The sequence below is a fragment of the Salmo trutta genome, chromosome 5 (genome assembly GCF_901001165.1).
Source record: "Salmo trutta chromosome 5, fSalTru1.1, whole genome shotgun sequence".
Lineage (NCBI taxonomy): Eukaryota > Metazoa > Chordata > Actinopteri > Salmoniformes > Salmonidae > Salmo > Salmo trutta.
In genome coordinates, this window is record NC_042961.1 from 17,171,903 (window position 1) to 17,199,282 (window position 27,380).

Sequence of the window (27,380 nt, forward strand, 5' to 3'; positions counted from 1 at the left end):
ATTTGACTCACATAGCATTTTGATGAAAAGAAAGACAAGTCCCAGTTGCACAATATGTAGAGTGAGGCCATCTTGAATACTGGTGTTTTCAGGTATTTTTTGGCCCACCCATCATTCCCTATGCTATTCTCTGCTGTACATTCATAAATCTAAAGAAGTACTTCATTATATCAGAATGGACAATGTATAGCCTCTGGTTCTGATTAATTATCAGAGCATTATAACTTCTTTGGTTCACCTGATTAATACTGTATCTTAAGATGCCTTGAGCCTCCTCTTCTCTTACGGACAATAAAGACAGTAATGTAAGGAAGTCCTCATGTCATGTACTGAAGACCTGGCATCATTCGTCTAGCTCCTTTGGTGCAGTCCAGAACTCTCAAACTGTGCAATGCGTACAAGGAGGAGAATGTAAGGGAATGATTTTGTCTTAGGCTATACACATTCTGTGTGTGCTGCATTGCAGATTGAATTGAATTCCATCGCTTCATTATGAACTCAATGCCACATGTCTTCTGCCTTGCATTGAGATGTCTTGAGGGAGATTATACATCACTCAACTATTGACAAAACCTCCTTGTCAATAGTTATTAAGGGATAGTCTTAACAAGAGAAGAGGTTGTGACAAGTCAATGTAACCTCAGGCAGAATAGAACTCATTTAACTCAGATACTAAACACATCCTGCTGATGTAGTCCTATACTGTGGCTTGGATGCATAGAGCATGGCAAAGGTTAGCCATATATAGGACGCCATGCAATGAATGCAATGGCGTCCTAGATCGCTAGAATGCGAAGCCTGGAACATGTACACCAAACTCCAGCTGTGGTAATCCACGCATAAGACAAGTCACAGTGTGTCCTACCACTGTCTACCATAGTCGGAGTTATGTGCCTGTTTGGAGAAAAGGTCAGAAGGTTTCAGACAAAGAGTAATGAATTATAGGACTGCCTTCAATAACAGTCAGGCCTAACCTTAGGACTTTTCACCAAATATGTTCCGTGCTCCGCATCCTAGCAATCTAGGACGCCATTGCGTTCACTGTGCGGTGCCCAATGTCGGGCTAACCAAGGCTGACCACGGCTGCTCTCTGGGACAAGTCACCACATTTAAAGTTTAATAGAGGCAAGAATGACTTATTTTTCTGTTTTCTCGAACCCCTCTCGGAATATATGCCCACGCATGCAGGCCTACAGACAAACAACTTCGAAAGCATTGACCTATAATGTACATGTGAACCAGGGGCATTATCAGAGGGGTGGCAGCGCTACCCTTAGTGTCCCCCCTTTCTTATTGGGTAAGAGCGCTGTTTGAATACCGGCCGTGCACACTCTCTTTAGAGGGCAGACTGGGAAAAATGCACAACCGGGTGACTGTAAGCTCTGTACAGGGCTTAACAACAGGTGCAACCAACAGACAGAATGGGGGGTGGCGAACATGACAACTTGCGGGCAGTGGGTTCTGAACAACAATGACAAAAAATGAATACAAAAAAATATTTTACCACCACCTGAAAGGGCACTTTGGAGACTGGAAGGGCAAAGGGGCATGTACTCTGCGACAGCACCTCTTTACACCTCAGGAGGTTGAAAAAGTTTATCATGGCCCTCAAATCCTCAAAAAGTGATACATTTTGAATGGCTTTCATCACTGCCTGGTGTGGCTGTTCGATCACACGGACAGCCAGTACATCACTGGGGCCTAGCCTCCTGCCAGCCAGGAAATCTATATCAGGCGGTGTGGTAGAAAGGCCCGGAAAATCTTTAAAGACTCCAACCACCCAAGCCATAGACTATTCTCTCTGCTTCCGCATGTCAAGCGGTACCGGTGCATCAAGTCTGGCAACAACATGCTCTTGAACAGTTTCTATCCCCAAGCAATAAGACTGATAAATAGCTAACAAAATCGCTACACAGATGATCTGAATTTACCTTTTGTCTTTATTGACCTTTAACTGTATCTATGCACACTCAGAGGGCCCTACACACTCACACTCGTTCCATCATCTGCTCACTCACAGATTATATGCACATACAGTGCATTTGGAAAGTATTCAGACCCCTTGACTTTTTCCACATTTTGTTATGTTACAGCCTTATTCTAAAATTGATTAAATTGTTTATTTTCCTCATCAATCTACACACAATACCCCATAATGACAAAGCAAAAACAGGTTTTTAGAAATGTATAAAAAATTTAAACTGAAATATTACATAAGTATTCAGACATTTTACTCAATACTTTGTTGAAGCACCTTTGGCAGCGATTACAGTCTGGAGTATTCTTGACACACACATATTTGGGGAGTTTCTCCCATTCTTCTCTGCAGATCCTCTCAAGCTCTGTCAGGTTGGATGGGGAGAGTCGCTGCACTGCTATTTTCAGGTCTCTCCAGAGATGTTCGATCAGGTTCAAGCCCGGGCTCTGGCTGGGCCACTCAAGGGCATACAGAGACTGCAGATCCTCTCAAGCTCTGTCAGGTTGGATGGGGAGCGTCGCTGCACTGCTATTTTCAGGTCTCTCCAGAGATGTTCAATCAGGTTCAAGTCCGGGCTCTGGCTGGGCCACTCAAGGGCATACAGAGACTCCCGAAGCCACTCCTGCGTTGTCTTGGCTGTGTGCTTAGGGTTGTTGTCCTGTTGGAAGGTGAACCTTTGCCCCAGTCTGAAGTCCTGAGCGCTCTAGAGCAGGTTTTCATCAAGGATCTCTCTAACCTTTGCTATGTTTATCTTTCCCTCGATCCGGACTAGTCTCCCAGTCCCTGCCACTGAAAAACATCCCCACAGCATGATGCTGCCACCACCATGCTTCACCGCAGGGTTGGTGCCAATCTTGGTTTCATCAGACCAGAGAATCCTGTTAATCATGGTCTGAGAGTCTTTTTGCAAACACCAAGCTGGCTGTCACGTGCCTTTTACTGAGGAGTGGATTCCATCTGTCCACTCTACCATAATGGTTCTGGTTCTCCTTCTGGAAGGTTCTCCCCTCTCCAAAGAAGAACTCTGGAGCTCTGTCAGAGTGACCATAGGGGTTGTTGGTCACCACCCTGACCAAGGCCCTTCTCCACTGATTGCACAGTTTGGCCAAGCTGTTTAAAGGCACAGTCAACTTAGTGTATGAAAACTTCTGACCCACTGGAATTGTGATACAGTGAATTATAAGAGAAATAATCTCTCTGTAAACAATTGTTGGAAAAATTACTTGTGTCAAACACAAAGTAGATGTGCTAACCGACTTGCCAAAACTATAGTTTGTTAACAAGAAATTTGTGGAGTGGTTGAAAAACGAGTTTTAATGAATCCAACCTAAGTGTATGTAAACTTCCGACTTCAACTGTATATACTGTATTCTATACTATCTATTGCATCTTAGCCTATGCGCTCTGACATTGCTCATCCAAATATTTATATATTCTTATTCCATTCCGTTACTTAGATTTGTGTGTACTAGGTATTTGTTGTGAAATTGTTTGGTATTACTTGTTAGATATTGCTGCACTGTCGAAACAAGAAGCACAAGCATTTTGCTACACTCGCAATAACATCTGTTAACCACGTGTATGTGACCAATAAATTTGATTTGATTTGTGTGCCTTTCCAAATCAAGTACATTCAATTGAATTTACCACAGGTGGACGCCAATCAAGTTGTAGAAACAGCCTAAGGATGATCAATGGAAACAGGATGCATCTGAGTTCAATTTCGAGTCTCATAACAAAGGATCTGTGCATACATTTAAAAAAAGATGTATTCACTTTGTCATTATGGGGTATTGTGTGTAGATGGATGAGGACAAAAAATAATTTAATCAATTTTAGAATAAGGCTGTAACGTAACAAATTCTGGAAAAAAGCCAAGGGGTCCGAATGCACTGTACATTTCTACTGACTCTACACACACCAGTGGTGACCCGTCATTCGGGGCAGGTGGGGCAGAGGCTGTTTTTAGCCCCGCCTGTTTAGCTAAATTATATTTATATATTTAAATACAGTACCAGTCAAAGGTTTGGACACACCTACTCATTCCAGGGTTTTTGTTAATTTTGACTATTTTCTACATTGTAGAATAATACAATGAAATAACACATATGAAAATAACACACTATGAAATAACACATATGTAGTAACCAAAAAAGTTTTTAACAAACCAAAATATATTTTATATTTGAGATTCTTCAAAGTAGCCTTTGCCTTGATGACAGCTTTGCACATGCTTGGCATTCTCTCAACCAGCTTCAATTAACAGGTGTGCCTTGTTAAAAGTTAATTTGTGGAATTATTTTCCTTCTTAATGCGTTTGTGTTCTGACAAGGTAGGGGTGGTACACAGAAGACAGCCCTATTTGGTAAAAGACCACCTCCATATTATGACAAGAACGGCTCAAATAAGCAAAGATAATTGACAGTCCATCATCACTTTCAGGATCGGTGTCCCGTCCACGGGAGTCTTAAAGCTAACGTAGGCTAATGCGATTAGCATGAGGTTGTAAGTAACAAGAACATTTCCCAGGACATACTGTAGACATATCTGATATTGGCAGAAAGCTTAAATTCTTGTTAATCTAACTGCACAGTCCAATTTACAACAGCTATTACAGTGAAAGAATACCATGCTATTGTTTGAGGAGAGTGCACAGTTTTGAACATGAAAAGTTATTAATATACCAATTAGGCACATTTGGGCAGTCTTGATACAAAATTTTGAACAGAAATGCAATGGTTCATTGGATCAGACTAAAACTTTGCACACACACTGCTGCCATCTAGTGGCCAAAATCTAAATAGGAACTGGGCTGGAATATTACATTATGGCCTTTCTCTTGCATTTCAAAGCTGATTGTACAAAGAAATTACAAAAGAACGGTTGTTTTTTCTTTGTATTATCTTTTACCAGATCTAATGTGTTATATTCTCCTACATTCCTTTCACGTTTCCACAAACGTCAAAGTGTTTCCTTTGAAGTGGTATCAAGAATATGCATATCCATGCTTCAAGGTCGGAGCTACAGGCATTTAGATTGGGTAAGTCATTTTAGGTGAACATTGAAAAAAAGGGCGGATGACATGGTCAGTCAATCCATAAAATGTCAAGAACTTTCAAAGTTTCTTCAAGTGCAGTTAATAAAAACATCAAGTGCAATGATGAAACTGGCTCTCATGAGGACCGCCACAGGAAAGGAAGACCCAGAGTTACCTCTGTTGCAGAGAATACGTTCATTAGATTTACCAGCCTCAGAAGTTGCAGCCCAAATAAATGCTTCACAGAATTCAAGTAACAGACACATCTCAACATCAACTATTCAGAGGAGACTGCATGAATCAGGCCTTCATGGTCTAATTGCTGTAAAGAAACCACTACTAAAGGACACCAATAATAAGAAGAGACTTGCTTTGGCCAAGAAACATGAGCAATGGACATTAGACCGGTGGAAATTTGTCCTTTGTTCTGATGAGTCCAAATTTGAGTTTTTGGTTACACCCACCATGTCTTTGTGAGACGCGGAGTAGATCAACGGATGATCTCTGCATGTGTGGTTCCCACCATGAAGCACGAAGGAGGAGGTGTGATGGTGTGGGAGCCTTTGCTGGTGACACTGTCTGTGATTTATTTAGATTTCAAGACACACGTAACCAGCATGGCTATCACAGCATTCCACATCTATATGCCATCCCATCTGGTTTGGACTTAGTGGGACTATCATTTGTTTTCAACAGGACAATGACACAACACATATCCAGGCTTTGTATGGGATTTTTGACCAAGAAGGAGAGTGATGGAGTGCTGCATCAGATGACCTGGCCTCCACAATCACCAGACCTCGACCCAATTGAGATGGTTTGGGTTGAGTTGGACAGCAGAGTGAAGGAAAAGCAGCCAACAATAGCTCAGCATATGTGGGAACTCCTTCAAGACTGTTGGAAAAGCATTCCAGGTGAAGCTGGTTTAGAGAATGCCAAGAGCATGCAAAGTAGTCATCAAGGCAAAGGGTGGCTACTTTGAAGAATATAAAATATATTTTGATTTGTTTAACACTTTTTTGGTTAGTACATGATTCCATGTGTGTTATTTTATAGTTTTGATGTCTTCACTATTATGTCTTCACTGCAACGTAGAAAATAGTAAAAATAAAGAAAAAGCATGGAATTAGTAGGTGTGTCCAAACTTTTGACTGGAAGTTTTTATCTAATGTATTATTATTTATTTTTTAAATGTGCAAGTTATTTTGGCACTAATACGTGACACATATCAGTTTGCAAACAATTAATTCCAATGCCATATTTACAATGTGCAGGGATACTGGAGTGATGGATATGTATAGGGGTAACGTTACTAGGCAACTTGATTTAAGATAAACAGTACAAGCAACTTGTTTGTGAGTGGATGTGCATGTGTGTCAGTGGCGATTTTAGCATTTAAATCTTGGTGGGGCAAGCCAGCAAAGTTTTATGCATGCCAGCAAAGTCGCAACACAACACTAAACAATATATTAATTGCACTATAACGGTGACAAACGGTCCCCACAAACTGTTAGGGCCTACATAAAGCTGTCCCAACCGCAGAGCTATCTTTACCACAGCTACACCTGGCTATCAGCGGAGCCATGTCTGGCAGCAAAAGAGTTCATTCAGCCTCATTTAGTGCCTTTTTAAAAAACATAGCTGATATGGCTGACCTGCTTAAACAAATGTGGTTTTCACTGACAATTGAGATGTACAAACTATGGCATAAGGGAGCCATGAGCAGATAAGAGGTAATCCGTCATTTCGATTAAGACATTAATGAGCAAGCTAAGACGACGTAGTCTATATAACTATTTGTTCAGCACTTTTTAAATGTACAGTGACAAAATTCAGAGCATGGGCATTATAGTATTCTCCCTGTACACCAAGTCAGAACCATAGGATAAATAAAGGGGGCATATGAGCAGACAATGAAAGCTCTTAAAATATTCGACAATGACATTTCTCTAAAACAGGCTATAGGCTACATGTGCACCACCAAGTCAAACAGCAGGCTAAGTTATGAGGGGGAATGTGACCAAATTATTAGGGTGAGGCACATGGGCTACTAACAGCTTACTACACAACATACACTTAGTATTACTTTCTCTGCTACAGTATACATATCTCCCTGGCATAGTACATCATTTATGTAGCAGCATACAATATATTTTTGGACTCACCATTGTGCTGCGCTCACTTGAACAGGAAGGTGGTGTGGCAGTCCTTTTTGTGGGTAAATTTAATCATGTAACTTAGTCTGGCATTGTCTGAATTTATGGTGCTTTCAAGACAATTGGGAACTCGGAAAGAAATAAGATTTAATCATGATGTCAGTGATCTTCAGGTCGGAGCACTAGAGGAGGTCAGAGTTCCTAACTTGGAATTCCGAGTTGGATGACCATTAAAAAATGAATTTTCCTAGTCAGAGCTCCCAGTTGTCGGTTTCCAGTTGTTTTTAACACTGCAGAAGTCATGATGGATTGACAGCATGGCCAATGTATTCAACCTTTTCTGGCCCATGGTGTTGCGTGTGAATGTTAATCCTTTTAAGCTTGGAAAGAGACCCTTAAACCCAGACTTGGACCACACACCCTCTCCACCGAATAGCAGACAGGGGAAGCAAAATAGTGATTAATTTGCAACGCTTGCAGTTAGCCACTGATTCCTTCCAAACCACTCATTGTTGAATTTGCGATTTCTGACTAACTAGCATGGTATTCTTTCACTGTAATAGCTACTGTAAATTGGACAGTGCAGTTAGATTAGCAAGAATGTAAGCTTTCTGCCAATATCAGATATGTCTATGTCCTGGGAAATGTTCTTGTTACTTACAACCTCATGCTAATCACATTAGCCTACGTTAGCTCAACTGTCCCGTGGAAGAGACCGTGATCCCGAAGAAGTTTTAAAGCCCTGTATATAGTATGCTTATGTAACCGATGTGAAATGGCTAGTTAGTTAGCGGTGGTGAGCGCTAATAGCGGTTCAATCGGGTAACGTCACTCGCTCTGAGACCTGAAGTATTTGTTCCCCTTGCTCTGCAAGGGCAGGGGCTTTTGTGGCGTGATGGGAAACGATGCTTCGTGGGTGTCAGTTGTTGATGTGTGCAGAGGGTCCCTGGTTCAAGCCCAGGTTGGGGCGAGGAGAGGGACGGAAGCTTTACTGTTACATTGGTGCTGTGACCCGGATCACTGGTTGCTGTGGAAATGGAGGGGGTGAGTGTAACCGATGTGAAATGGCTAGTGAGTTAGTGGTGGTGCGCGCTAATAGCGGTTCAATCGGGTGATGTCACTCGCTCTGAGACCTGAAGTAGTTGTTCCCCTTGCTCTGCAAGGGCCGCAGTGTACAGCTTTTGTGGTGCTTATTGCATTGATTATTGCATTGTTGGGTTTTGAGTTTGCAAGTAAGGCATTCACTGTACTTGTGCATGTGACAAAACTTTCAACTTAAACTTTAAACTTGATCTGTGCACATGGCTCCATGCACATCAGAGTGACACAGTTGTATCCAATTTTCGATACAGTTTTTTTTCTATCTAAATATTTATCAGGAAAAAACGATGAATGGAAGGTAGCTGCCAGGAAATGGGCTGCAGAAGGTGTTTGGGCTGTTCAATCCTTGAGGTAAATCCACAGGCGAGAGAGAGAACGAGAGAGAGAGAGAGGGCGAGAGAGAGGGCGAGAGAGAGAGAGAGAGAGAGAGAGAGAGAGAGAGAGAGAGAGAGAGAGAGAGAGAGAGAGAGAGAGAGAGAGAGAGAGAGAGAGAGAGAGACCTGACCCATGCGCGTGAAGGCGCTATATAGCGCCGTGACTCGGTGGAGAAATGTGTGATTTTTGGATGCTTCTCCGCATAAAACAAAAGTGAGATCATTCGACTCAGGGAGACATGACATCCTTAAAGCGACTGCTTATCGTGAAACAACGATTTTTTTGCCTGCAGCTACAGTTTACAGTAAAACATTAATAGTATATCACCCTTGCGTAATCCAATGTGAACGCTGATGCACTCAGTGTGATTTAAAACTTCACTTTCAAGAGATTAACGGAACGGTAGTCTACCCTGGGTAGAGTAGTTTAACCATGGTGACGCAATGTCAATGATGAAATATAGTGCTAATAATTATTAACACGTTAAAATGGTTTATTACTGGCATCCCCCTATACTGAATTGATTATACACTGCATTTAGTCATTTTAATTTGAAAGGACTAGACTAGATCATAGATCCACACACAACAAACACAATAGTTTATATAATCCTATATATTACAAAGGCGGCAGGCTACAAACATTCCTATACATTTCAACGACCTCTACACATTATTACGACGGTCATATCAAACGTAAAATAATGTCTTACCATGTTGTCTCCAAAAGCACCCAAATCCTATTCCGATTGTCACAGACGCCAACTGACACTAGAGCACATCCTCACACAAGCACATCAGCCCTCGACCGCCCCCTGTCTCTCGCCTACACTTGAAAGGGAAACTCGGTGGCCAGAAATAACAACTATTGTACGAGTTAGTATATTTCTGTTGGCAAGCAAGAATATCAAGCATCGAAACTCTGCTGCGCACAGCACATAGCCTACAGAAACCAACTACTCGTTGAAATTCAGACGCTCTCTCTCTCTCTCTCTCTCTCTCTCTGCCTGAGCAAATGCTCATGACGTTAAGCAGTAATCGTATTACGCGGGGCAGTAAAGGTGAAGTCGGGTAAATCTGTATTTTCCCCCTGTCCACGTCGTCAGACAGAGCAGCTCTACCTGGCCAACTCCTACTACACAGAGGGGTAATGGAGGGACAGTAAAGACACACAGGACCATGCTAGTCTACACCTTAGTTTCTATAGGGTGTTGTACACTTGGATTAAGAATGAGAGCAATTACGTTTGACAAGGTTATGTCACATACTCTATTTTCACCAAGTCTATTTTATAAATGATGAACACATTGAAATATTAATCCAATCAATAGGCTATAGCACAGGTGAAAATAATTGTGTCCCAACTGAAAATTATTTCAGTGAAATAAGTGAATGGTCGTCAGTATCTCCACAGTAGGCAGAAGTGTTATCTCTCAATCAAGATTACCCTCACCTAAGGGTAGCAGCAGTGTGAAGGTCATCTAAAGCCATTTACAATCAGTTGGCAATCATTTTGGCCTTTACTGTACTCTGTCTGAATGGACTGGATGATGTTAGTGCTGAAACAATATTAACACTATAAGCTTCTAATGATGATTCACCTAGCAGTCACCTTGCAACAATCACTTGTCTTTACCCCTATTGCTCTCAGCTCCAGTGGTGGAAAAAGTACCCAATTGTCATACTTGAGTAAAAGTAAAGATAGACTTTTACTCAAGTATTAAGGTAAGTATTTGCTTTTAAATTTAAATATGTATCAAAAGTAATGTAATTGCTAAAATATACATAATTATCCAAAGTAAAGTATAAATCGTTTTAAATTCCTTATATATCCGTATATAACCAGACATAACCATTTTGTAGTTGTATTTGTTTATTTACGGATAGCCAGGGGCACACTCCAACACTCAGCCATAATTTACAAACGAAGCATGTGTTTAGTGAGTCCACCAGATCAGAGGCAATACGGATGACCAAGGATGTTCTCTTGATACGAGTGTGAATTTAACCATTTTCCTGTCCTGCTAAGCATTCAAAATGTAATGAATAGTTTTGGGTGTCAGGGAAAATGTATGGAGTAAAAAGTACATTATTTTCTTTAGGAATGGCATGAAGTAAAAGTTGTCAAAAATATAAATAGTAAAGTAAAGTACAGATACCCAAAAACTACTTAAGTAGTACTTTCAAGTATTTTTACTTAAGTACTTTATACTACTGCTCAGCTCACAACAAAACTCCTCTCATCAATACACCTTGCTATAATTAGAATAGGCATCACTATTGAATAAGTCTTGACATGCCATGTTGAGGGGAACATTAAAGAAGTTTGACTCTTCATGCAAAGACACATTTCCATTCAGACTGGGGGAAAGTGTTGCATTTTCTATTAAAGAGGCGTCAAGGACAGCCAAAATCCAGGACTCAATAAAAATTGTATGTGCTTATCAAATGCGCTTATCAAATGTTCTCAGTTTCCATTCGGATGAAACTAAAATTAAATGAATTAACAGAGAAGACATGAGCGCATTCAGGAACTGACAGAATAAAAATATATTTTTCTGCCAATATATTTCAGAATATTTCTATAAAGAAAATAAAAACCGGGAAGGGAAATACAGTGCATTCGGAAAGTATTTAGACCCTTTGACTTTTTCTGCATTCTATTACATTACAGCCTTTTTCAAAAATGTATTAATTAAATTGCTTTTTTCTCTCATCAATCTACACACAATACACCATAATGACAAAGCAAAAACAGGTTTGTAGAATTGTTTTACAAAACAAAGTTATCATAACTGAAATATCACATTTACATAGGTATTCAGACCCTTTACTCAGTACTTTGTTGAAGCACCTTTGGCAGCAACTACAGCCTCGAGTCTTCTTGGGTATGACGCTACAAGCTTGGCACACCTGTATTTTGGGAGTTTCTCCAATTCTTCTCTGCAGATCCTCTCAAGCTCTGTCAGTTTGGATTAGGGCCACTCAAGGACATTCAGAGACTTGTCCCGAAGCCACTCCTGCGTTGTCTTGGCTGTGTGCTTAGGGTCGTTGTCCTGTTGGAAGGTGAACCTTCGCCCCAGTTGGAGGTCCTGAGAACTCTGGAGCAGGTTTTCATCAAGGATCTCTCTGTACTTTGCTCCGTTTATCTTTCCCTCGATCCTTATTAGTCTCCCAGTCCTTGCCACTGAAAAACATCCCCACTGCATGATGCTGCCACCTCCATGCTTCACCGTAGGGATGGTGCCAGGTTTCCTCCAGACGTGACACTTGGCATTCAGGCCAAAGAGTTCAATCTTGGTTTCATCAGACCAGAGAATCTTGTTTCTTCGACCTCATGGTTTGATTTTGTCTCTGACATGTATTGTCAACTGTGGGACCTTAAATAGACAGGTGTGTGCTTTTCCAAACCATGTCCAATCAATTGAATTTACCTCAGGTGGACTCCAATCAAGTTGTTGAAACATCTCAAGGATGATCAATGTAAACAGGATGCATCTGAGCTCAATTTCGAGTGTCATAGCAAAGGGTCTGAATACTTATGTAAATAAGTTTTCTGTTTTTTATTTTTAATACATTTGCAAAATTGTCTAAAAACCTGTTTTCATTTTGTCATTATGGGGTAGTGTGCGTAGATTGTTGATCGAAAAAATGTATTTATATCCATTTTAGAATAAGGCTGTAAGTTAACAAAATGTGTAAAAAGTCAAGGGGTCTGAATACTTTCAGAACACACTGTATACTGTAACTCTTGAGTATAAACTCCTCTGGCGAAAGTACCCTCCTGCCTACACAAAGTCAAATTAGACAGCACATTTATGCCGCAAAAAATGCAGATCTGTTGATGAAAAAAGCAGGAGCACCTAAAAAACCTAGACGCCCTAGCCACCCAGCCATTCAGATGTACATGTGTACCTGTACCTTCCCAATCTCTGTCCCATTGATTTAGAATATAATTGACCCAAATCTGGAGTCAAGTGAAGATGCCTACGGGCATAAATCGTTCAATCAGCTTAAATACAATTTCTGTGAGAGAAGAGCTGTCAAAGCTTGGTCTTGCATTGGAGGCAATGTACTGTAGAATGAAGTTTCCTTTTGTTCAATGACACTTTGTGAAGTAAATGAAAACAATAATGACATTTACATTTTAGTCATTTAGCAGACGCTCTTATCCAGAGCATCTTACAGGAGTAACTAGGGTTAAGTGCCTTGCTCAAGGGCACATCGACAGATTTTTCTGCTAGTTGGCTCGGGGATTCGAATCTAATTTGAGAAAACTGGACACTAATAAAATCCTTGTGTTAACAATATGCTGCCCAAAGGAGCTAGTGTAATGTAGTAGCCCAAGCACTGTGGGTAATTAATATATTACTATCTTCTGTTATTTGTCATTGCTATAAAGTGTATTGTTCCCGATCATTTCAAACACACAGCTCTTCAGATCAATAGAGGTCTGTTATGTTCTGCGTCATTCTGGTTCATGGGCCAATTCCTTTGAGTTTTCTCCACATCTCATCCTCTTTTCAAAGACTAAAATGACTGTTCAAAAACCTTGTCTAATTAGCATTCATCTGAATTCTTCCTCCACAAGAAGCTAATCCAGGTTAAGATCAAAATCTCAACTTGGCCTGACTTGTTTTTTATATCAAGCAGGCTTTGTATAAAAGCTCTCTTATAATCAGGCCTGTCAGGATGATAATTCTTTCTCTTCTCTTGTCTCCCTCTCTTGTGCTGAGAGAAAGCAGGGCAGAGTTCAGGCAGAAGTGAACACACTTCTCCCTGAAATTATTAAAGGGCAACTCCGCCACTTTTCAACCTCATTTTCATTATCTCCAGCATAATGCCAGTGTCAACATTTCTATGTTTAAAAAAAAGAATATATAAAGTAAAAAAGTTATTCCTGATGACTTTTTCAAAAGTTAAAACATTTAAAAATAACACTATGAGATTCGCAGTGAAGCGGCGAGCAAGAAAATACCCTCCTTGGGCTAGAAAATAAAAATAATTTTTTAACTTTTAATCCTACCCAGTGATGACACAGAAGCATTTTTTAGGAAGTTTCTTCTTATCTTTTTAACCACAGATCATAGAAACACACTGTTTTCACATATGTAGACACTGGATAGGTGCTGGAGATGATGACTATGAGGTTGAAATGTGCCGTAATTGCCTTTAAGAAAGGCGCTGTTCTAGGGGGAGAGTATTAAAGTGTCCTCGTACTGTAGGATCAGTCACCCCAATAAACTCCTAATAATGAGGAGTCATTGAAACCAAAGCAAATATATAAGTTGTGTGTGTTCATGTCAGTGTATGTATGAGAGAGAGAGCGAGAGAGACCATAAAGATATTCACACCACAATTACGGCACTAAATGCATCGACCACTAGCTACACGAGCATGACCAATAGCGTAAACATTAACACTTAAGTAGATGTAAATGTTTTCAACCTGTAGACCTGCTTGCCACTCTCAGAACACTTTGATTCACTTTGTGGCCTGACACATATGACTGCTGAGCTGAGCGAAGACTCATCCTACACATTTGCCTTGGAAGCTGGAACAGGAACATATAGTAAAAAACCTTTTCACTGCAACTCTTAGCTTGCAACCTCTGGGTGATTCTTAAGCAATGATGAATGTCATTAACCCTTGTATCCATTCTTGTATCCATTCATTTGACTTTTAGCAGTTTTTTTGTTCTTTGGAGGTTGTTGTATATTTCATTAACAGCTGAAGTATTAGGGAACCTCCTCTGTATTCAACAGCTAGTTCAATAACAAAGCATGCAAATCATTTGCAGAGAAAATAATTCATATTAGTGATGTTTCATTAATAAAGTGCTGTCAGGCATTTCCTTCAAGCTCCACAGAGAGACTGTGCCTAGCAGATGTGAACTTGCAGCAACGACTGTCAGTAATAGGCTAATTATTCTCCATAAATTACTTCCTCTCTCACATCTGTGGAGGCTATGGATCAGCAGCAACGCTGGTCTTTTTTGGGGATTTTTTTCCTTTTTCTATCGCATATCGACGACCCGTAAAATTGCTTCCAGGTCATTAAAAACACGTGAATCTGACTTGGATGATTTTCACATTTCAGTTTGGATGTTTTCAGACTCAGAAAAATAATGCTGGGGTAATTGGTTGTGTGCCATCTGCAGTTATAATCACACTCCAATCTCTGTGTTTACTATAGCGGTGTGGAATTCCAGTCAGTATCACAGGAACGAAGGCACAGAGGCTCCCGAATGGGATGTTTCAGAGCGCAGATGATGCTCCCTTTCTGATTTGAGAATTAGCCCACTACCCATGCGCCTCTCTGAGCTCTTTGAATCAATCACACAATAAATGATTCACAAGTGTCTTCGAAGGGAGTAGTGGAACCATACTCAGATGAGAGGAAAATGATGCATACTTGCTACATCCCCTCTGTCATTACTGTAGATGAAAGAGGTTAAAGTGAACACTGCCATCCACAACAACCTCGGCAGCGCAGCAGCCATGAGGCAAAAGTCTCAAGGAAAAACTGGAATAAGATACTGGCATTACGAAAACAGAGTTAATATTGAACATCATGTTTCCCTTGGGACAAATGAAATCATTCCTCTTGCCTGACGACTCAAACTGAATTATTCCGCAGCTCTATGTTCGCTACATACTTCAGTCTGAGACTGCAATCATTAAAGTTGTTTGTGGTGACATCAAAATGAGGGGTGTTGTACAAAAAAGTTATCGGCGATTGGATTATCTCGAACCAATAAGAGTATCAAAGTCAATGACGAATTTTCAAAACGTTACTTTACCCATGTGTGTTCTGGCCCAACCCATCGGTTTCAGAGACCAATCAGACAGTCTAGAACACATGTCAAGCTTATTCCATGGAGGGCCGAGTGTCTGCGGGTTTTCCCTCCTCCCTTGCCTTGATTGATGAAAAATGGTCTCTAATTAGTAAGGAACTCCCCTCACCTACTGGTCTATGTCTTAATTGAAAGGAAAAACCAAAGACCTGCAGACACAAGACCATCCACGGAATGAGTTTGACACCCCTGGTCTAGAACGTATTTCCATTCTAGAAAACGTAGGGAAAGGTACTGAGATCCAGACTCCAGAAACTAACGTCCGTGGGCGTGGCATAGCGTTTGGCCGGAGCAAGGAGTTTGGGTAGCCAGAGAATGATTCCTCTTGTTGAAGCATCATTTCCCAGGAGATTGTGCACTCAGCTCTGAAATCCTCTTCCTGGGAGCTCCCTATGGGTTATCCCCAGAGAACACCACACACACACCAAGAGAGACTGCCACTAAACGTGACAGACTCCAATCCAGGTTCAGAGCTGAACAGTGTTTCCTCTTGTGGATATCTAAATAACAAAATAAAAAAGCTGTTCTCTTTCAAATCCAATTGTTTAGGTTGGGGTTGTTATGGGCAGCATCTTGTCTGAAATAATGAATAAGGTATTTCCAAAGCACATAGCACGGATTGCTGTATAACACTGTATAACACAATAGCTGTAATACAGCTCCTAAGAATAAGGTCAGTACATTAACTGTGCAGGTTGTTGTGTGACTGCATGTTTTGTATCTGCAGTGAAAAAAAGGGGGAAAGGCTCACTTTTCAAGTATTGTGCATACACACATTCTCTAGATGTGGACAACATCTAGACGTGGACAAGAATGAACACACACACAAACAGCTAGACAAAAGTGAGAGCGAAATTGGAGCTGACTGCGGTACAGAAGGTTGTGGCAGCAGTCTCCCTTGACTAAAAGTAATTTTAAAAGGGCTCAGTTGGAAGTGTGATGTTACATAGAGGGGCTAGGCACACACACACACACACACACAGAGAGAAATAAAGCTATGCTAAAGGCCTTTGTTTCTCTGGCTTGTACAGGAGCTGATATTTGATGTTGATTTCTAGCCTTGTAAAGAGCAGCGCTTAGGGCATTATTCAGTCCAGCTCCTTACTGTGGCTCAGACACCAACCCACACCTACTCCATAGACACATTGAAATTGGCTCTGTGCAAATGGAAAAACACTGAAGGTAGGCTTACAAACTGTCAGGGGATTCTGATGGTTGGCACAGAAGTGACTGGTGAGAGAGAGAGCGAGAGAGAGAGAGATAGAGAGAGAGCGAGAGAGAGAGAGCGAGAGAGAGAGCGAGAGAGAGAGACTCTCTTTAGCACCTCAACATCAGTTCCTAGCACAAAGATGGCATTTGAGAAGTTTCTTAAGAAGCCCTGTCATTGCTAACTTAATCATTGGCATTGACTTGTTAACTCGTTACATTAGGTTAATCAAATCTGTTCTAATAATGTAACATTTATCCTACAACAACAATTGAAGAATTGCGAAATTTAAATTCTATGTCTGGTAATTCTTACTAATATTCTAGGACTGCATCCCAGGATTTCAATTCAAATGTATACTCCAATTCAAATTGGGGACAAGTGATTCAATGAATAAGGCCCATTGTTTTGAGGACAAGATACAGTTCTATGAGTTGTTTGGTTCAATAGAACTAGCTAGACACACGCCAGACTTGGGGAATGGAAAGCTGATTTGTGTATTCAAACCAGAATGTAATAGCACACATTCAATAGTACATTTTGTTGTTCTACTACCATATTCATTTTTCATGGGAAATAAATCAGTAAAATATAATCCACCAGCTTTTAAAGTGACTGGAGAGATTATGCTCGAGTTGGTACTTCAGGCTTTGGATCATGGAAATTGGGTGTATGTCCAAAAATAAGGAATAATGCTTAAAACAGTGAGTGATAACATAATATGGCTGTCCATTGCCGAGCTTTCATAGCCATTTCTTTTTATTTATCTTCCTGAAACGACATTGATTTACCAAGCACACGCTGTAATGAAAAGCACTTATGTCCGGGGACAGTTCGAGCCTTTTGGGGGCCCTAAACCAGATTTGGTGAGGCCCTAAACCAGATTAGTTTCTTGGCAGTGTTACAACTAATTTCCTGCAATTCTACCCATTTTGCAATGGGGTGGAGATAAATTGTGCCATGTTAATGATATCTGAGTGAGAGTGACAAACAAAATCAATAGGGGCCCCCTGGAGGTCAGGACCCTGGGCACGTACCCTGCATGCCTGGTTAGTATTCGGCCATTAAGTTTATATAAGTGCCTAGACTAATTTACCAATCTAAAAATGGTTAGCTGACTGGTAAACAGTGAGTGACATAAGATAAAAACTGGTGATGCACAGCCAAATATCGAACTTGCACCTTGTGTATTCCACAGTTCTAACTCTAAACAGTAAATTGAGACCCCGACCGGGGACGCAGGCCCCCTAGCGGCCTAGGTGATAAGTGACCCCTTATCTCGCTTATGCCTGGTGCCGGCCCTGACCTTTAAATGTGACAGAAGAGACTTGGGGGAAGAAAATGAATTATAGATCCTAGCTTTGGGGTGATTATGATGACTGTGAGAGGCTAATTATTTGGAACACATGATGAACAGAACAGAATGCATGGACCAGATCTTTGACTGGAGCTTCCAGAGGCTACCGCTAACACTGAACGCTCTCACATTGATAACCTAGGGGGACAACTCTTTGACAGCGATCCCAGTTTATTACTCTTACAACTCAGGGCAACCATATCTCTGGAGAGTCTATTAGCACTTCGAAGTTGACTTTCCAAACATGTGGTACTGAAGCATATCCAACTTTCACAATGTAGAAACTAAACTGGAGTGGCTGTAATTGTAGGCCACGTGTAGACTATGAAATAATATTCACAATGGAAAATCCACATGGTACAAAATGGTTTCATGGCTTAATGGCAAAATGGGGTGTTCACTGAAAAATGAAAATGTCAATCTTGTTCTACCATTGGCTTCTACACAGTCGTTGTGGAAACATTTTATGAGCAAACATACAGAGTACAGTACATAGAGTCAGGTCCAAAATTATTGGCACCCTTGACAAAGATAAGCAAAAAATACTGTATAAAATAATACAAATAATGAGCCATATTTTATGCCTCAAAAACTTAAGATTTGTTTTATTTACGAAGACATATGGAATTGGTTTAGGATGGTCATACTATAGATAATTTAGCAGTTTGATTTGAATTTTAGGAACCGTTTAGGTATACATAAAAAAATATATATATATTTGATAAAATATTGATTTTGGCCTTTACTACTAAAGAAATGCATTGAACTAGTTTTTCAACCACTCCACAAATGTCTTAATAACAAACTATAGTTTTGGCAAGTCGGTTAGGACATCATCTTTATGCATGACACAAGTAATTTTTCAAAAAATTATTTATAGACAGATTATTTCACTGTATCACAATTACAGAGGGTCAGAAGTTTTCATACACTAAGTTGACTGTGCCTTTAAACAGCTTGGACAATTCCTGAAAATGATGTAATTGCTTTAGAAGCTTCTGATAGGCTAATTGACATAATTTGAGTCAATTGGAGGTGTACCTGTGGCTGTATTTCAAGGCCTACCTTCAAACTCAGTGCCTCTTTGCTTGACATCATGGGGAAATCAGCCAAGACCTCAGAATTTTTTTTGGAGATCTCCAAAAGTCTGGTTCATCCTTGGGAGCAATTTCCAAATGCCTGAAGGTACCACGTTCATCTGTACAAACAATAGTACGCAAGATTAAACAACATGGGACCACGCAGCTGTCATACCACTCAGGAAGGAGACGCATTCTATCTCCTAGAGATGAACGTACTTTGGTGCGAAAAGTGCAAATCAATCCCAGAACAACAGCAAAGGAGCTTGTGAAGATGATGGAGGAAACGGGTACAACATGATCTACATCCACAGTAAAACGAGTCCTATATCGACATAACCTGAAAGGCCACTCAGCAAGGATGAAGCCACTGCTCCAAAATCACCATAAAAAAGCCAGGCAATGGTTTGCAACTGCACATGGGGACAAAGATTGTACTTTTTGGTCTGATGAAACAAAAATAGAACTGTTTGGCCATAATGATCATTGTTATGTTTCGAGGAAAAAGGGGGAGGCTTGCAAGCCGAAGAACACCATCCCAACTGTGAAGCACGGGGGTGGCAGCATCATGTTGTGGGGGTGCTTGCTGCAGGAGGGACTGCTGCATTTAACAAAATAAATGGCATCATGAGGGAGGAAAATGATGTGGATATATTGAAGCAACATCTCAAGACATCAGTCAGGAAGTTAAAGCTTGGTCGCAAATGGGTCTTCCAAATGGACAATGACCCCAAGCATACTTCCAAAGTTGTGGCAAAATGGCTTAAGGACAACAAAGTCAAGGTATTGGAGTGACCATCATAAAGCCCTGACCTCAATCCCATAGAAAATTTGTGGGCAGAACTGACAAAGCGTGTGTGAGCAAGGAGGCCTACAAACCTGACTCAGTTACATCAGCTCTGTCAGGAGGAATGAGCCAAAATTCACCCAACTTATTGTGGGAAGCTTGTGGAAGTCTACCTGAAACGTTTGACCCAAGTTAAACAATTTAAAGGCAATGCTACCAAATACTAATTGAGTGTATGTAAACTTCTGACCCACTGGGAATGCGATGAAAGAAATAAAAGCTGAAATAAATAATTCTCTACTATTATTCTGACATTTCACATTCCTTAAAATAAAGTGGTGATCCTAACTGACCTAAGACAGGGAATTTTTACTCTGATTAAATGTCAGGAATTGTGAAAAACTGAGTTTAAATGTATTTGGCTAAGGTGTATGTAAACTTCTGACTTCAACTGTGTGTATATGTATATACATCAAAATATATTTTATATTTAAGATTCTTCAAAGTAGCCACCCTTTGCCTTGATGACAGCTTTGCACATTATTGGCATGGTGTAAATGGTGTAAAGACAATTTTGTATATATTTCTAGACTGGAAACAGTGATGTTCATGTTTCGCAATTCTGAAATCTGTAAGCTATTGGAAAATGCACCTAGGGATACATCTGTGGAAGACACCTAGTATGAAGACTTTTGTGATGGAAGTTACTTTAAGACTCATCCTTGTTCTCAAAACATAAAAATGCTTTACAGATCCAAATGTTCTATGATTACTTTGAAACTGCCAAGCGTGGTGTTCACAAGATAGGCGTCATTTATTTGTCCTCAGGAATCCGAGACCCAAGTTTAACCTGTTTAGGATAGGGGGCAGTATTTTCACGGCCGGATAAAAAACATACCCGATTTAATCTGGTTATTACTCCTGCCCAGAAACTAGAATATGCATATAATTATTTGATTTGGATAGAAAACACCCTAAAGTTTCTAAAACTGTTTGAATGGTGTCTGTGAGTATAACAGAACTCATATGGCAGGCCAAAACCTGAGAAGATTCTATATGGGAAGTGCCCTGTCTGACCATTTCTTGGCCTTCTGTAGCCTCTTTATCGAAAATAGAGGATCTCTGCTGTAACGTGATATTTTCTAAGGCTCCCATAGGCTCTCAGAAGACGCGAGAATGGGGAATGATAACTCTGCAGTCCCTGGGCGAAAAACAGTAGGGCTTTTGGAAAGTGGTCATTCTGAGAACAATGACACTGGCTCGCGCGTGCATGTGAAGACTCCATTTTCAGTGTTGGAATATTATCGCTATTTAACGAGAAAAATCGCATAAAAATTGATTTTAAACAGCGTTTGACATGCTTCGAAGTACGGTAATGGAATATTTTAAAAAAAATTGTCACGATACGCGCCGGCGTGTCACCCTTCGGATAGTGTCTTGAACGCAAGAACAAACGCAGCTATTTGGATATAACTATGGATTATTTGGAACCAAAACAACATTGGGTGTTGAAGTAGAAGTCCTGGGAGTGCATTCTGATGAAGAACAGCAAAGGTAATCCAATTTTTCTTATAGTAAATCTGAGTTTGGTGAGTGCCAAACTTGGTGGATGTCAAAATAGCTAGCCATGATGACCGGGCTATCTACTCAGAATATTGCAAAATGTGCTTTCACCGAAAAGCTATTTTAAAATCGGACACCGCGATTGCATAAAGGAGTTCTGTATCTATAATTCTTAAAATAATTGTTATGTTTTTTGTGAACGTTTATCGTGAGTAATTTAGTAAATTCACCGGAAGTTTTCGGTGGGTATGCTAGTTCTGAACGTCACGTGCTAATGTGAAAAGCTGTTTTTTTATATAAATATGAACTTGATTGAACAAAACATGCATGTATTGTATAACATAATGTCCTAGGAGTGTCATCTTATGAAGATCATCAAAGGTTAGTGCTGCATTTAGCTGTGGTTTTGGTTTTTGTGACATTATATGCTAGCTTGAAAAATGGGTGTCTGATTATTTCTGGCTGGGTACTCTCCTGACATAATCTAATGTTTTGCTTTTGTTGTAAAGCCTTTTTGAAATCGGACAATGTGGTTAGATAAAGGAGAGTTTTGTCTTTAAAATGGTGTAAAATAGTCATATGCTTGAAAAATTGAAGTTTTGGGATTTTTGAGGTGTTTGTAATTCGCGCCACGCTCTATCATTGGATATTGGCAAGGCATTCCGCTAGCGGAACATCTAGATGTATTAACTCTGCTGTGATGAATATTAATTTAGTTTCATTATTTCATTACCATGATCTAAAGAAATATGGCTTTGATGCCATTCTAGAGCCCTTGGTTAATGATGTTAAAAAACTGGAGAGTGATGGTGTAAATGTTCCTTTTTCAACTGATAGAGTTTATGGGACTATCTGCCAAATGACAGTGGTCATTACTTTTGCAGGTTCTGTTTGATAGAAAAGTCTAATGCTCAGACGGTTTACAGAGAGGAGGACCCTAAGGTTGTCTTGCGAGATAAAGATCAATTTGAAATGCATTTGAATCAGTTGCAATCAGACCCACAGCTCTGTAAGGTGTAAAGAAACATTCTAAACTAAACAGTTTGCAGCACTTCCATGTTTGTAGTAATTTTTCTGTGAAAATAATGCATGACATTCTTGAAGGGATGGCTAAGTTTGAGTTAAAATTATTGTTTGACTATGTCTCTGAAAATGTTATTTCGAAACATGCTCTTCTCTCAAGAATGTACTTGTTTGACTATGGGTACTTGGAGCACAAAAACCGTCCAACTAAAGCCAACCTTCAGGTCACTATGCAGAAAGCCATTTACACTACCAGCTGGGTTAAGATGGATGGCACGGAGAACAGAGAGTGACTGTTAGTTTGCAGTAATGAGCATGAAAAGTATTTAGTAAAATAACTAAGATCATTATGATTGACAATATTGTTGCACACTGATACTTTCAGTGAACATTACCATGCATTTACTGTGTTTGATGGTGTTGATGACAAAGTTGTTTGAAATTTTAAAAGCCTTTTGTTCTTCAAAATGCTTATGGTGCTGACGAGAGCCTTTATGTTGTTCCTTTGTTTGACATGATGGAGTAATAGTCAGATTATAAGTCTCAGTCTGTGTTCCTTGTTGAAATAAAGGTATAATAATTATTGGCAACTTTGTCAAGAAAATTGCATCCTTAGTCTTAGGAGGACTTCCACTTGTGTTAAATAGTAGCTCTGAAAATACTCTTGTTCTCATATAGAGCCCTGAAGGAAGCTTCCAAAAAATTGGAACGGAACTGGAAGTCTTCTGTCTAGCTTGGAAAGACAGTACAGTGCAGTATCGAAGAGCCCTGACTTCTGCTCGATCATCCTATTTTTCCAACTTAATAGGGCTAGGCCGCTTTTTTCTCAATTTCCGCCTGAATGACGTGCCCAAAGTAAACTGCCTGTTGCTCAGGCCCTGAAGCCAGGATATGCATATAATTGGTACAATTGGAAAGAAAACACTTTGCAGAAATGTTAAAATGATGTAGGAGAATATAACACAATAGAAAATCCAAAGAAAAACCAACCAGAATTTTGAGAGAGACCATGCTCTTACAATGGAAAGTATAAGGGCATACTGACAATTTAGCTCCCAGGATGCAATTTCTATGGCTTCCACAGGGTGGCAGTAGTCTATGTTCAAGGTCTCAGGCTTGTAACTTCAAAATATTAGTTTTAGTACAGGGACACAGTCTTGGAGATTCGTGTTTGCGTGCACCATGAAGACAGAACGCACCTGCTAAAATCGGTTTCCCATTGAACATACTTCTTTCTGTAAGAAATATTATAGTTTGATTACATTTTAGGGTATCTGAGGAGTAAATAGAAGCGTATTTTGACTTGTTGAAACAAAGTTTAGGGGTAGATTTTCAGATTCCTTTCTCTGCATGTTGAACGAGTGGATTACTCTAATCGATGGCGCTAACTATACAGACTTTTTGGATATAAAGAAGGATTTTATCTAACAAAACGACACCAAATGTTATAGCTGGGACCCTTTGGATGACAAATCAGAGGAAGATTTTCCAAAAAAGTAAGCGAATATTTAATCGCTATTTGTGAATTTATAAAACCTGTGAAGGTGGAAAAATATTTTGATGTGGGCCACCGTCCTCAAACAATCTCATGGCATGCTCTCACTGTAATAGCTACTGTAAATCGGACAGTGCAGTTAGATTAACAAGAATTTAAGCTTTTAACCGATATAATCACTTATATGTACCTAAATGTTTAATGTCCATAGTTTTTATGATTATTTATTTGAACTCCGCGCCCTCCAGTTTCACTGGAAGTTGTCCCGCTAGCGGGACGCCTAGCTCTAAAAGGTTTTAATTGAGGAGAATAAGAACAATCCAAAATAAATTTTTGACACTGTCGCAAGGCTAACTAAAAAGCAGCATTCCCCAAGAGAGGATGGCTGACACTTCAGCACTGATAAATTCATGAACTTCTTTGACGAAAAGATCATGAACATTAGAAATCAAATTACGGACTCCTCTTTCAATCTGCGTATTTCTCCAAAGCTCAGTTGTCCTGAGTCTGCACAACTCTGCCAGGACATAGGATCAAGGGAGACACTCAAGATTTTTAATACTACATCTCTTGACACATTGATGAAAATAGTCATGGCCTCTAAACCTTGAAGCTGCATACTGGACCCTATTCCAACTAAACTACTGAAAGAGCTGCTTCCTGTGCTTGGCCCTCCTATGTTGAACATAATAAATGTCTCCCTATCCACCAAATGTGTACCAAACTCACTAAAAGTGGCAACTCACTGCTTTCCTGAAGACAAACAATGTATACGAAACGATTCAGTCTGGTTTTAGACCCCATCATAGCACTGAGACTGCACTGGTGAAGGTGTTAAATTACCTTTTAATGGTGTCAGACCAAGGCTCTGCATCTGTCCTTGTGCTCCTAGACGTTAGTGCTGCTTATGATACTATCGATCACCACATTCTTTTAGAAAGATTGGAACACCAAATTGGTCTACACGGACAAAATGGCCTGGTTTAGATCTTATCTGTCAGAAAGAGATCTGTCGGAAAGATATCAGTTTGTCTCTCTGGATGGTTTGTCCTCTGACAAATCAACTGCAAAAAGGTTCTGTTTTAGGACCACTATTGTTTTCACTATATATTTTTACCTCTTGGTGATGTCATTCGGAAACATAATGTTAATTTTCACTGCTATGCGGACAATACACAGCTGTACATTTCGATTAAACATGGTGAAGCCCCAAAATTGCCCTCCCTGGAAGCCTGTGTTTCAGACATAAGGAAGTGGATGGCGGCAAATGTTTTACTTTTAAACTCGGACAAAACAAAGATGCTAGTTCTAGGTCCCGCGAAACAAAGAGGTCTTCTGTTGGATCTGACAATTAATCTTGATGGTTGTACAGTCGTCTCAAATAAAACTGTGAAGGACCTCGGCGTTACTCTGGACCCTGATCTCTCGTTTTACAAACATTTCAAGACTATTTCAAGGACAGATTTTTTCCATCTCCGTAACATTGCAAAAATCAGGAACTTTCTGTCCAAAAATGATGCAGAAAAATGTATCCACGCTTTTGTCACTTCTAGATTAGACTACTGCAATGCTCTACTTTCCGGCTACCCGGATAAAGTACTAAATTAACTTCAGTTAGTTCTAAACACGGCTGCTAAAATCTTGACTAGAACCAACATTTTTTATCATATACTCCAGTGCTAGCCTCTCTACACTGACTTCCTGTTAAGGCTAGGGCTGATTTCAAGGTTTTACCTACAAAACATTACATGGGCTTGCTCCTACCCATCTTTCCGATTTGGTCCTGCCGTACATACCTACAGTACACATACGCTATGGTCACAAGACGCAGGCCTCCTTATTGTCCCTAGAATTTCTAAGCAAACAGCTTGAAGCAGGACTTTCTCCTATAAAGCTCAATTTTTATAAAATGGCCTGCCTATCCATGTGAGAGACGCAGACTCGGCCTCGACCTTTAAGTCTTTATTGAAGACTCATCTCTTTGATAGGTCTTATGTAGTCTGGCCCAGGGGTGTGAATTTGAACAGAAAGGCACTGGAGCAAAGAACCGCCCTTGCTGTCTCTGCCTGGCCGGTTCCCCTCTCTCCACTGGGATTCTCTGCCTCTAACCCTATTATGGGGGCTGAGTCACTGGCTTACTGGTGCTCTGTGGTGGCTCATTTCTGCATTACCAAATGAGGAGAGTTAAACTTTACACACAAGTCAGAGTTATACTTAACTACATCTTTAATAATTAAGATGCTTTTGCAAAAGCACTTGACCTTCAATGATGCCATTGAAAAGTGATTACACAAAAGTACAAAGATCTTTTATACCCAAGACCCACCCCTCTCAACGTACATGACGAACAACAGATCTTAGGAAGAGTTCACAAAGGTTAAGTTCTGTATGAAAGATATCTATAAAACACAGCAGACAGCAACTGCTGTATCAACAGTGTTCATTGTATAGACCAGTATCTGGTCCTCCTACCCCAAACTGGAACCGTCTCTCCCTGGTACGGTATAGAACAGAACCATTAGCTCATCCAATGGCATAAATCAATTGACAACTCTAGATACTCATATCTCAAGTAAACCCCCTCTTGACTCCACTCCTGGACAAGCTCACTGAGGGGGGTGAGCCTCTAGGTCATACACTATCCCACAACATAGAAAAGGAGGGAGTGACTTGAGCACAGACATTGTGGAGACAAGTAATTGGTTCCCCATTAATCACGCCATCCCTTCACATGGTTTAACAATAGGTAAAGACACATTCACATATGAAGACAATGTTTCATTCTGACTTCTCCCCTATCTGGGGGAGAAGTGACTGAGCCCTAGCTAAGGGAAAAGTACAACTGTCAACACCAGAGTCCAAAGGGCACACCATCCTAATGACAAGTATCTCACATAAGCATATTATACAAATAAAACATCTTAATTATCTATGTTACACAACTAATTCTGATTCATCCGCCACAGCTCTTCCATGCCATCCCTAGGAGGGGTGCGTCACTTGAGTGGGTTGAGTCACTGACGTGATCTTCCTGTCTGGGTTGGCGCCCCCCTCGTGTTCGTGCCGTGGGGAGATCTTCGTGGGCTATACTCGGCCTTGTCTCAGAGTAGTAAGTTGGTGGTTTGAAGATATCCCTCTAGTGGTGTGGGGGCTGTGCTTTGGCAAAGTGAGTGTGGTTATATCCTGCCTGGTTGGCCCTGTCCCATGGTTATCGTCGGACGGGGCAACAGTGTCTACTGACCCCTTCTCTCGGAGGACCTGAACCCTAGGACCATGCCATCTGGACTACTTTGGCCTGATGACCTTCTGCTGTCCCCAGTCCACCTGGTCGTGCTGCTGCTCCAGTTTCAACTGTTTTGCCTGCGGC

The 27,380-nt window shown here is 40.4% G+C and overlaps 1 protein-coding gene across 5 annotated transcripts in view; it reads right to left on the reverse strand.

Moving 5' to 3' along the window:
- The window catches only part of LOC115193762 (protocadherin-15-like), a 286,361-nt gene that overhangs the window by 236,768 nt on the left and 22,213 nt on the right, over positions 1 to 27,380 (reverse strand). For 4 of the 5 annotated variants that reach the window (XM_029752727.1, XM_029752728.1, XM_029752725.1 and 1 more), the window contains exon 1: positions 9,360 to 9,511. The exons of the other annotated variant lie outside the window; for it this stretch is intronic. The gene's annotated coding sequence lies outside the window, so the exon portion shown is untranslated. Of the gene's footprint in view, positions 1 to 9,359; positions 9,512 to 27,380 lie in introns of those variants that run through there. 5 annotated transcript variants of the gene reach the window in all.